General features: G+C 28.6%; 1 pseudogene; it reads right to left on the bottom strand.

Moving 5' to 3' along the window:
• Window positions 1–11,868: 11,868 nt before the first annotated feature.
• Window positions 11,869–12,000, bottom strand: LOC145246324 (U2 spliceosomal RNA; annotated as a pseudogene).
• Window positions 12,001–13,245: the final 1,245 nt, after the last annotated feature.

The raw sequence follows: 13,245 nt of genomic DNA, 5'->3' as shown, positions 1-13,245 counted from the left end.
TTGCCCCTGATAGTAGCCCCCTACACCAAAGTGGCAATTTGCCTTGTTTGGGGTGAAAATGTAATAAAAAAAAAAAAAAAAAAAAAAAAAAAAAGGAGAAGATCATATATATACGGCATAATAGCGTTGACACCGGTTCTCGTCAGATCATCAAAGGTAAGCAACCTCGAATCTGGTTAGTACCAAATGGGTGATCATTTGAGAATTCTAGGCGCTGTATGTGCTCTCCGCTTATCTCGGCATTTGTTTCCAGTCGCCCTGTACACAATTCACTGGCCACTGGTATTAAACAATGTCGACTAAGGACAGGTGTGATTGGAGATTGCGCACCTCCTGTCACAAAAATTTTGCGCGCAGGCACCGCCCCTTCGGTGATATCTATAGTCTGTCAAAGACTGAAGGAGACATTTGTTTATATATATATATATATATATATATATATATATATATATATATATATATATATATATATATATATATATATAGAGAGAGAGAGAGAGAGAGAGAGAGAGAGATAGATAGATAGATAGATAGATAGATAGATTAGGTTTCCTAGATGTAAATCCAATGAAACCCACATGATTATTAATGGGTGCTCAATGGATAATATCGTCTGTTTATTATATAAACATTTTGGTTACACATGTGCATACATGTTTCAGTGGAATCCAAATTCAAGGGGACCACTTCATCAGATCAAAAAAGGAGCGATATTTTTTGTTTGATGAAGTAGTCTCCTTGAATTGGGATTTCACTGAAACATGTATGCACATATGTAACCAATAATGTTTGTATAATAAACAGATTATACACACACACACACACACACACACACACACACACACACACACACACACACACACACACACATATATATATATATGTATATGAGAAATGAGGTGATTCATATTCAATTATATATGGACAGTCGCTTAGTTGCCTTGGACATATTTGCAGATATTTGAAATATTCAGTATTTAATCAATAATTTAGCGTCTGTGTATGATGGCCGTCACCACAGAAATTTTTGTACAGTTGATATTTAGAATTTCTTTAATAAGCAGCGTCATAACTTGACTCTCATCGGAGAATTTGACGAAAGCTGGCCTTCAATCCATCATCTTCAGACTCAACAAAATTTTTGTCTCTCGTGACCATACATCATTCATGTTACGTTTGCATTTAGCTTTCCCCTTATCTTGAATCTATTTCATTAAAAACAAACTTAACTCATTTACCATTTATGCAAGAACGGGGTTTGTGACTCATTCTAGTTTGTATATTTTATTGTATTACACGTGTTCTAAACCTGCTTGCAACAGGCGTAGGTTTATTGGACTCAATTTTTTTATGAAGTTTTTCAGTTTCCGAACATGTGCACCAAAAAGGTAAAATTATGAATAATTTGAAGTATTTATTTTTTTTCAATTAGAAATGATAGATATTATCAAAAAATAATTTAAAATGTTCAGAGCAAAAATTGGCTGAGAGGTCAATTTTTTATAATTTTGACCTCAATTTTAACCCCTTAACATTTATTGTTTTGGGCTCCAATTAAGTTTAAAAATTTGATCCATGTCCAAGGAACCTACATCTAAAATTTCAAGTGTTTAGACCCAAAATTGGCGGAGGAGTTTATATATTGTCAAAATATAATTATCCACTGACACGTGTTTCGTCGAGTACGACTCATTAGAGTGACTGAATCTAGCGATAAATTCAGCAGTCTTGCGAGATAACCTAGTGGTAGCAGTTTACGATTTTTATGATGGGTCCCGATTTTGAATCTCGCTAGATTCAGCCACACTGATGAGTCGTAAACGACGAAACACGCGTCATTGGCTGATTATATTTTAACAATATATATGTGGCTCCCTATTTTCGTGTACTAAATTGGTCAAAGGGAACATTATTCCAAACTCGAATTTAGGTAAAAATGCACTTTTGTATAAATAATTGAATTCATTCAAAAAGTATCGCAAAAGAAAAACAAATACACACACACACACACACACACACACACACACACACACACACACACACACACACACACACACACACACACACACGCGCGCGCGCGCGCATATATATATGCATGTATGATTTACAAATATTCACAGAACAATCGAAAAACAAAACTTCTTGACACATACGCGTACATCTTAAATGATAAATTGTTTCCGTATTTTCCTTCTTCGTTAGATGTTTTTATTTTATAATCTTGTAGCAGGATCACCGAACGTTGCTCGGGATACTTATTTACGTTAATTACAAATTATAGAAACAAATAAAAATAAACCCCATTACGTGTGACAAGTTAAAATCAAGTTAAACTTTTGAAATAATGTTTTTGAAATTTCTGACTAAACATCTCTACTCACATTAAATAATATTTAAGATACATGCAATACCTCAAATTTTTTTAAAATCTCTATATATAATTGCTTTATAATAATATGATATTTATACAATAATGCTCTATGGTTATTTCATGTTTGTACGTACGTTATCACCTTTCACACGTGTAAAAATAGTTAAAATTAAACTGTTTTACGATGTTAATAACAATTAAATTATTATAAAAAATATGTGATTCAAAAATCACGTTTCTAATTAGGTTTCTTAATTGAATATATTTTTATTCTGTAATATTTTAGATACATGACAAAACCTCAGATTGCTTTCAATTGATATGATAGTACGATTAGTCGAGTTCATGGTTGAACGTACGTTATTATTCATCCCTTTTTAAAAGATAGGATTGCCATTTAGGCCAAGTTGAAATGTAAAAAGCACACTTTCCTGGTCGTCAGACTATGATAAAAATATTGTATATAAAAAAAATAAAACTAAAATTATATTATGGGTCTTCATTCGCACCGGATGTCCATAGAATTGAAATATGCCACTCCTACGCCTATACACCAATAATAAGATATATCCTAAAGCTATACTGACAAGAGTATTTAAATAAGTATGTTTCAGTTTAAAAAAATGTCGCACTATAATATTATGGGATCTGTATTCGAGCACAAACATACATAGACTGGACCGCAGCAAGAGATGAAGGATACGACTCTGGAACTTTCCACATGTCCTGCTAGTCATATACGAAATGTACAAGTGCATTTATTTAACCACACATGTAAAATATTACGTATTTTCGATAGTAATTCCTGCTACTAGAACATTTGGAATTGTTAAACTGAATTCAAATTTAATTGCATGATCGTATCGGTAATAAATTGCATTTGCCATTATGCAAATTAGTTTTGTTATGCAATATGAGTTTATTATCTCAGTTTTGTACTATCACTATCTTCTTTATCGCCACAATACTTTTTCTTACCATCAAATAAAGATATTTGAATTGGTATTCCGTTTACAATTGTAATGATGATGATGATGATGATGATGATGATGATGATGATGATGACGATAGTGATGACGTTGGTGACGATAGTTATGATAACGATGATGATGATGACGAGGAGGAGGAGGATGCTGACGATAATGATGACAAAGATGATGATGACGAGGATGATGATGATGATATTATGAGAATGATTAAGATGATGATGATGACGATTATAAATATGATCATAATGATGTTGAGAATGAGTAATACGATGTCGTCTATTAAATTGGTATTTCATTTAAGATTGTAATGATGTTGATGATAAAGAGAATGACGATGATGATGGAAATGATGATGATGATTACAACGACTACGACGACGACGACGACGATGATGATGATGATGATGACGACGACGATGATGATGATGATGATGATGACACTGATAGTGATAACGATGCTGCTGGTAATGGTTCGAATGACGATGATGATTATGATGATGATGATGACGACGACATGATGAACATGACGACATGGTTCTGTTGATGATGATGATGATGGACAACCATTTTCCAAGTGCTGAAGTCAATTTATTATTATTTAATGAATCTTGCTTTTGACTAATAACCTATGTGTGAATATGATATTCATGTTGCACGGAGGGAAAAGACAGGCATCGACTAACTAAGGTAATTTTATAGGTTAGTAAAGAGAAAAACTGCAAATGAAATTATCTGAAAGACGAAACAGTACAAAAGCAGAATCATTCATAAAATGATATTTATTCACAATGAGGTGTGAAAGAGATCTTGTACACGTCCATCAAAAATAATTAAATGTGAAAGATATTTTTCTTGTATTGCATTATGTTTTGTTTGATTTGTATGTGAACAGATGTATTGCATTATGTTTTGTTTGATTTGTATGTGAACAGATGTATTGCATTATGTTTTGTTTGATTTGTATGTGAACCGATGTATTGCATTATGTTTTGTTTGATTTGTATGTAAACAGACGTATTGCATTATGTTTTGTTTGATTTGTATGTGAACAGATGTATTGCATTATGTTTTGTTTGATTTGTATTTGAACAGATGTATTGCATTATGTTTTGTTTGATTTGTATTTGAACAGATGTAGTGCATTATTTTTTGTTTTATTTGTATTTGTAACAGATGTATTGCATTATGTTTTGTTTGATTTGTATTTGAACAGATGTATTGCATTATTTTTTGTTTGATTTGTATGTGAACAGATGTATTGCGTTATGTTTTGTTTTATTTGTATTTGTAACAGATGTATTGCATTATTTTTTGTTTGATTTGTATGTGAACAGATGTATTGCGTTATGTTTTGTTTTATGATCATCTGTTCACATACAAATCAACATACAAATCAACAAATGAACAGATGTAGTGCATTATTTTTTGTTTTATTTGTATTTGTAACAGATGTATTGCGTTATGTTTTGTTTGATTTGTATTTGTAACAGATGTATTACATTATTTTTTGTTTGATTTGTATGTGAACAGATGTATGGCGTTATGTTTTGTTTGATTTGTATTTGAACAGATTTATTGCATTATGTTTTGTTTGATTTGTATTTGTAACAAATGTATTGCATTATTTTTTGTTTGATTTTTTTGTGAACAGATGTATTGCATTATGTTTTGTTTGATTTGTATTTGTAACAGATGTATTGCATTATTTTTTGTTTGATTTGTATGTGAAGAGATGTATTGCGTTATGTTTTGTTTGATTTGTATTTGTAACACATGTATTGCATTATGTTTTGTTGGATTTGTATTTGTAACAGATGTATTGCGTTATGTTTTGTTTGATTTGTATTTTAAGAGATGTATTACATTATTTTTTGTTTGATTGGTATGTGAACAGATGTATGGCGTTATGTTTTGTTTGATTTGTATTTGAACAGATTTATTGCATTATGTTTTGTTTGATTTGTATTTGTAACAAATGTATTGCATTATTTTTTGTTTGATTTTTTTGTGAACAGATGTATTGCATTATGTTTTGTTTGATTTGTATTTGTAACAGATGTATTGCATTATTTTTTGTTTGATTTGTATGTGAAGAGATGTATTGCATTATGTTTTGTTGGATTTGTATTTGTAACAGATGTATTGCGTTATGTTTTGTTTGATTTGTATTTTAAGAGATGTATTGCGTTATGTTTTGTTTGATTTGTATGTGAACAGATTTATTGAATTATGTTTTGTTTCATTTGTATTTGTAACAGATGTATTGCATTTTTTATTTGATTTGTATTTGAACAGATGTATTGCATTATGATTTGTTTGATTTGTATGTGAACAGATGTGTTGCGTTATGCTTTGTTTGATTTGTATGTGAAAAGAGGTATTGCATCATGTTTTGTTTGATTTGTATGTTAACAGATGTATTGCATTATGTTTTGTTTGATTTGTATTTGTAACAGATGTATTTCCTTATGTTTAGTTTGATTTGTATGTGAACAGATGTATTGCATTATGTTTTGTTTGATTTGTATGTGAACAGATGTATTGCATTATTTTTTTTTTATTTGTATGTGAACAGAGGTATTGCATTATGTTTTGGTTGATTTGTATCTTAACAGATGTATTGCATTATGTTTTGTTTGATTTGTATGTGAACAGATGTATTGCATTATGTTTTGTTTTATTTGTATGTGAACAGATCTATTGCATTATGTTTTTTTTAATTTGTATGTGAACAGAGGTATTGCATTATGTTTTGGTTGATTTGTACTTTAACAGATGTATTGCATTATGTTTTGTTTGATTTGTATGTGAACAGATGCATTGCATTATGTTTTGTTTGATTTGTATGTGAACAGATGTATTGCATTATGTTTTTTTTATTTGTATGTGAACAGAGGTATTGCATTATGTTTTGGTTGATTTGTATCTTAACAGATGTATTGCATTATGTTTTGTTTGATTTGTATTTGTAACAGATGTATTGCGTTATGTTTTGTTTGATTTGTATTTGTAACAGATCTATTACATTATTTTTTGTTTTATTTGTATGTGAACAGATGTATTGCATCATGTTTTGTTTGATTTGTATGTGAACAGATTTATTGCATTATGTTTTGTTTGATTTGTATGTGAACAGATGTATTGCATTATGTTTTTTTATTTGTATGTTAACAGATGTATTGCATTATGTTTTGTTTGATTTGTATGTGAAAATATGTATTGCATTATGTTTTTTGTATTTGTATGTAGAACAGAGGTATTGCATTATGTTTTGATTGATTTGTATCTTAACAGATGTATTGCATTATGTTTTGTTTGATTTGTATTTGTAACAGATGTATTGTGTTATGTTTTGTTTGATTTGTATTTGAACAGATGTATTGCATTATTTTTTGTTTGATTTGTATTTGTAACAGATGTATTGCATTATTTTTTGTTTGATTTGTATGTGCACAGATTTATTGCATTATGTTTTGTTTGATTTGTATTTGTTACAGATGTATTGCATTATTTTAGTTTGATTTGTAGGTTAACGGATGTATTGCGTTATGTTTTGTTTTATCTGTATGTGAACAGATGTATTGCGTTATGTTTTGTTTGATTTGTATTTGTAACAGATGTCTTGCCTTATTTTTTGTTTGATTTGTATGTTAAACGATATATTGCGTTATGTTTTGTTTTATTTGTATTTGAACAGATGCATTTCTATTATGTTTTGTTTGATTTGTATTTGTAACAGATGTATTGCATTATGTTTCGTTTGATTTGTATTTGAACAGATGTATTGCATTATTTTTTGTTTGATTTGTATGTGTAACAGATGTATTGCTTTTTTGTTTGATGTGTGTGTGAACAGATGTATTGCATTATGTTTTGTTTGATTTGTATTTGTAACAGATGTATTGCATTATTTTTTGTTTGATTTGTATGTGAACAGAGGTATTGCATCATGTTTTGTTTGATTTGTATATTAACAGATGTATTGCGTTATGTTTTGTTTGATTTGTATGTGAACAGATGTATTGCATTATCTTTGGTTTCATTTGTATTTGTAACAGATGTATTGCATTATTTTTTGTTTGATTTGTATTTGAACAGATTATTACATTATGTTTTGTTTGATTTGTATGTGAACAGATGTATTGCAGTATGATTTGTTTGTTTTGTATGTGAACAGATGTATTGCGTTTTTTTGTATTTGAACAGATGTATTGCATTATGTTTTGTTTATTTGTATGTGAACAGATGTATTGCATTATGTTTTTTTATTTGTATTTGTAACAGATGTATTGCATTATGTTTTGTTTGATTTGTATTTGAACAGATGTATTGCGTTATGATTTGTTTGATTTGTATGTGAACGGATTTATTGCATTATGTTTTGTTTTGTTTGTATTTGAACACGTGTATTGCATTATGTTTTGTTTGATTTGTATGTGAACAGATGTATTGCATTATTTTATATGTGATTTGAATGTGAACAGATGTATTGCGTTATGTTGTATTTGATTTGTATGTGAACAGATGTATTGCATTATGTTTTGTTTTATTTGTATGTGAGCAGATGTATTGCATTATGTTTTGTTTGATTTTATGTGAAAAGATGTATTGCTTTATGTTTTGTTTTATTTGTATGCGAACAGATGTATTGAATTATTTTTTGTTAGATTTGTATGTGAACAGATGTATTGCTTAATGTTTTGTTTGATTAGTATGTGAACAGATATATTGCGTTATGTTTTGTTTGATTGGTATGTTTACAGATTTATTGCATTATGTGTTCTTTGATGTGTATGTGAACTGATGTATTGCATTATGTTTTGTATATTTGTATTTGTAACAGATTTATTGCGTTATGTTTTGTTTGATTTGTATTAAAACAGATGTATAGCATTATGTTTTGTTTTATTTGTATGTGAACAGATGTATTGCATTATGTTTTGTTTGATTTGTATGTGAACAGATGTATTGCATTATGTTTTGTTTGATTTGTATGTGAACAGAGATATTGCATTATTTTTTGTTTGCTTTGTATGTGAACAGATGTATTGCGTTATGTTTTGTTTGATTTGTCTGTGAACGGATGTATTGCGTTATTTTTTGTTTGATTTGTATGTAAACAGATGTATTGCATTATGTTTTGTTTTATTTGTATGTGAACAGATTATTGCATTATGTTTTGTTTGATTTGTATGTGAACAGATGTATTGCATTAGGTTTTGTTTGATTTGTATGTGAACAGATGTATTGCGTTATGTTTTGTTTGATTTGTATGTGAACAGATGTATTGCATTATGTTTTGTTTTATTTGTATGTGAACAGATGTATTGCGTTATGTTTTGTTTGATTTGTATTTGAACAGATGTATTGCATTATTTTTGTTTTATTTATATGGTGATACATATATTGCATTATGTTTTGTTTGATTTGTATTTGAACAGGTGTATTGCATTATGTTTTTTTGATTTGTATTTGTAACAGATGTATTGCATTATTTTAGTTTGATTTTTATGTTAACGAATGTATTGCGTTATGTTTTGTTTTATTTGTATTTGAACAGATGTATTGCATTATGTTTTGTTTGATTTGTATTTGTAACAGATGTATTGCATTATTTTTTGTTTGGTTTGTATGTTAAACGATATATTGCGTTATGTTTTGTTTTATTTGTATTTGAACAGATGTATTTCATTATTTTTTGTTTGCTTTGTATTTGTAACAGATGTATTGCATTATGTTTTGTTTGATTTGTATTTGAACAGATGTATTGCATTATTTTTTGTTTGATTTGTATGTGTAACAGATGTATTGCATTTTTTTGTTTGATTTGTATGTGAACAGATATATTGCATTATGTTTTGTTTGATTTGTATTTGTAACAGATGTATTGCATTATTTTTTGTTTGATTTGTATGTGAACAGAGGTATTGCATCATGTGTTGTTTGATTTGTATATTAACAGATGTATTTCTTTATCTTTTGTTTGATTTGTATTTGAAAAGATATATTGCGTTATGTTTTGTTTGATTTGTATTTGAAAAGATATATTGCGTTATGTTTTGTTTGATTTGTATGTGAACAGATGTATTGCATTATGTTTGGTTTCATTTGTATTTGTAACAGATTTATTGCATTATTTTTTGTTTGATTTGTATTTGAACAGATTATTACATTATGTTTTGTTTGATTTGTATTTGAACAGATGTATTGCAGTATGATTTGTTTGTTTTGTATGTGAACAGATGTATTGCGTTTTTTTTGTATTTTAACAGATGTATTGCATTATGTTTTGTTTGATTTGTATTTGAACAGATTTATTGCGTTATGATTTGTTTGATTTGTATGTGAACGGATTTATTGCATTATGTTTTGTTTTGTTTGTATTTGAACACATGTATTGCATTATGTTTTGTTTGATTTGTATGTGAACAGATGTATTGCATTGTTTTGTTTTATTTGTATGTTAACAGATGTATTGCGTTATGTTTTTTTATTTGTATGTGAACAGATGTATTGCTTAATGTTTTGTTTGATTAGTATGTGAACAGATGTATTGTATTATGTTTTGTTTTATTTGTATGTGAACAGATGTATTGCGTTATGTTTTGTTTGATTTGTATGTTAACAGATTTATTGCATTATGTGTCCTTTGATGTGTATGTGAACCGATGTATTGCATTATGTTTTGTATATTTGTATTTGTAACAGATTTATTGCGTTATGTTTTGTTTGATTTGTATTAAAACAGATGTATAGCATTATGTTTTGTTTGATTTGTATGTGAAGAGAGGTATTGCATTATGTTTTGTTTGATTTGTATGTGAACAGTTGTATTGCATTATGTTTTGTTTGATTTGTATGTGAACAGAGGTATAGCATTATTTTTTGTTTGCTTTGTATGTGAACAGATGTATTGCGTTATGTTTTGTTTGATTTGTCTGTGAACGGATGTATTGCGTTATTTTTTGTTTTATTTGTATGTTAACAGATGTATTGCATTATGTTTTGTTTGATCTGTATGTGAACAGAGGTATTGCATTATGTTTTGTTTGATTTGTATTTGAACAGATGTATTATGTTATGTTTTGTTTGATTTGTATGTGAACAGATGTATTGCGCTATGTTTTGTTTGATTTGTATGTGAACAAATGTATTGCATTATGTTTTGTTTGATTTGTATGTGAACAGATGTATTGCATTATGTTTTGTTTGATTTGTATGTGAACAGATGTATTGCATTAGGTTTTGTTTGATTTGTATGTAAACAGATGTATTGCATTATTTTTTGTTTGCTTTGTATGTGAACAGATGTATTGCGTTATGTTTTGTTTGATTTGTCTGTGAACGGATTTATTGCGTTATTTTTTGTTTTATTTGTATGTTAGCAGATGTATTGCATTAGGTTTTGTTTGATTTGTATGTGAACAGAGGTATTGCATTATGTTTTGTTTGATTTGTATTTGAACAGATGTATTATGTTATGTTTTGTTTGATTTGTATGTGAACAGATGTATTGCGCTATGTTTTGTTTGATTTGTATGTGAACAGATGTATTGCATTATGTTTTGTTTGATTTGTATGTGAACAGATGTATTGCGTTATGTTTTGTTTGATTTGTATGTGAACAGATGTATTGCATTATGTTTTGTTTTATTTGTATGGTGATACATGTATTGCATTATGTTTTGTTTGATTTGTATTTAACAGGTGTATTGCATTATGTTTTGTTTAATTTGTATGTAAACAGATGTATTGCATTATGTTTTGTTTGATTTGTATGTGAACAGATGTATTGCGTTATGTTTTGTTTGATTTTTATTTGAACACATGTATTGCATTATGTTTTGTTTGATTTGTATGGTGATACATGTATTGCATTATGTTTTGTTTTATTTGTATGTGAACAGATGTATTGCATTATATTTTGTTTGATTTGTATGTAAACAGATATATTGCATCATTTTTTGATTGATTTTTATGTGAACAGATATATTGCGTTATTTGTTTTAATAATACATTGTATGTATTTCTTGTCCTGTTGTGTTATTTTCCACTATTTATATATATATAAGATGAACTCAACTATTCAGAATGAGTGTGCCACCCAATACAAAGCAGAAGCATAGAATTGGCTGATTATCAAATGAAGACAGTAACCTACCACCGGGAATAACAATGTATCTTATTAATTATCTTATTAAAGTAAACACTTATATATATGCACTCGTGAGCAAAAAGCAAGGCCGATATCAATTAGTCGCGTTCTCTTGTGTAATTAATGAATGCGTGAATGTAGGATTAACATGAAATTCTTAAAGATAAACTAAAATGACCGAAATATTGACTTAAATGACTCTAATAAATAAAAAGTAAATGACTTAGAATGACTTTAGTGAAATTAAGGATGAATTGAATGACAATAAGAATGACTTGAAAGCTTAAAAAATAACTGGAATCCTTCAAAAACAATTCGAATGATCTGGAGAATGACTTGAATGGCTTTGAGACTGACTGGTTGTAAACTTGTTTATCATTTTACATTAAATTAATACAGAAAAGTGTCTCCCACTTTATATCACAATAAGTACAGAATAAGAACAGATACTAAACTTTAATCTTGGCCAAAAGGCCAAGAATAGGGTATTTATTTGCTACCCCACCATGCAAATTAGGCACAAGGCCCCTTTTTAATGTGAGGAGTAAAGGGGAAATGGGGACAAACTCCCCGGGGAGTAGGGGAGCTGGATAGTGACAATTGGTATGAAGGGTTATGCTCTAGGGCGACCAGATCCAGATTTCTTTTCCCCATTTTTTCTTGCTCATTAGTATATATATATATATATATATATATATATATATATATATATATATATATATATATATACTAGCTGTATATACCCGGCGTTGCCAGGTCGAAACATATTGCTGGGCGAAGGATGAGTCACATACTATTTAAGATACACGGAATATTATGATTTGTTGCGAAAAGTGACCACATGTGGTATTTAGGGAAGCATAAAACACAATCAATCTTGGTGTCTGAAAATCAAACGCGAAGTAACATGCCTAGCTTAAAGGGGAAATAACTCTCATCGTCAATAAATAATCTTACTGCCAGTTTTAAATGCGACTGTTGTCAGCTATTTATAAGTGAAAAATAAAATTAATTAAATATAAATTCAATAAATGCAATAAATATACTTTAAATAATATTTCTAAATATAATAAGAAGATTATATCACAAGAAATAATTAGTAACAATGGACTAATTATTAAAATAGATTTTCTTTAATGAAATATGCAAATGAGGGTATTTCTCAAATATAGATTTATTTTGAATATATAGTATATTTAGAATGAAAATTCATTTGTGAACCAGTGTATCTTTTGCACATATTAATTAAATTATGAACAAAAAAACAGACAGGAATACGACTTTATTATTATTATTATTATTATTATTATTATTATTATTATTATTATTATTATTATTATCATTATTATTATTATCATTATTATTATTATTATTATTATTATTATGATCATTATCATAATCTACTTTATAAAACTCTATATCTGTCTCCATATTTTCAAGCTCTATCTCTCCGAAACTATAAGTTGCGGAGCAGTGCTAGGAGCCTCAAATGATTGGATTTTTATGGACCGTTCTTTTATGGGTCTATAGTTGGTTAAAATAATTTTAACTGGGTCAAAAAAGGGTCAAAATTGAAAAAAAGTCGTTACACATTTTTGTTATAGCGATCAAAAGGGGAAATAACTCTAGTAAAGAAATAAAGGTTATCGACCTTCATAGATTCTAGATAAAGGACTGGAGAGTTCGAAATAGAAAAAGATGGGCAACATTGTGGCTGGGTTAACACATGCA

This window comes from Euprymna scolopes, chromosome 23, assembly GCF_053919585.1.
Source record: "Euprymna scolopes isolate OS-2025 chromosome 23, ASM5391958v1, whole genome shotgun sequence".
NCBI lineage: Eukaryota > Metazoa > Mollusca > Cephalopoda > Sepiida > Sepiolidae > Euprymna > Euprymna scolopes.
The sequence above is the reverse complement of the archived record's forward strand: the minus strand, read 5'-3'. Positions and strand labels throughout refer to the sequence as shown.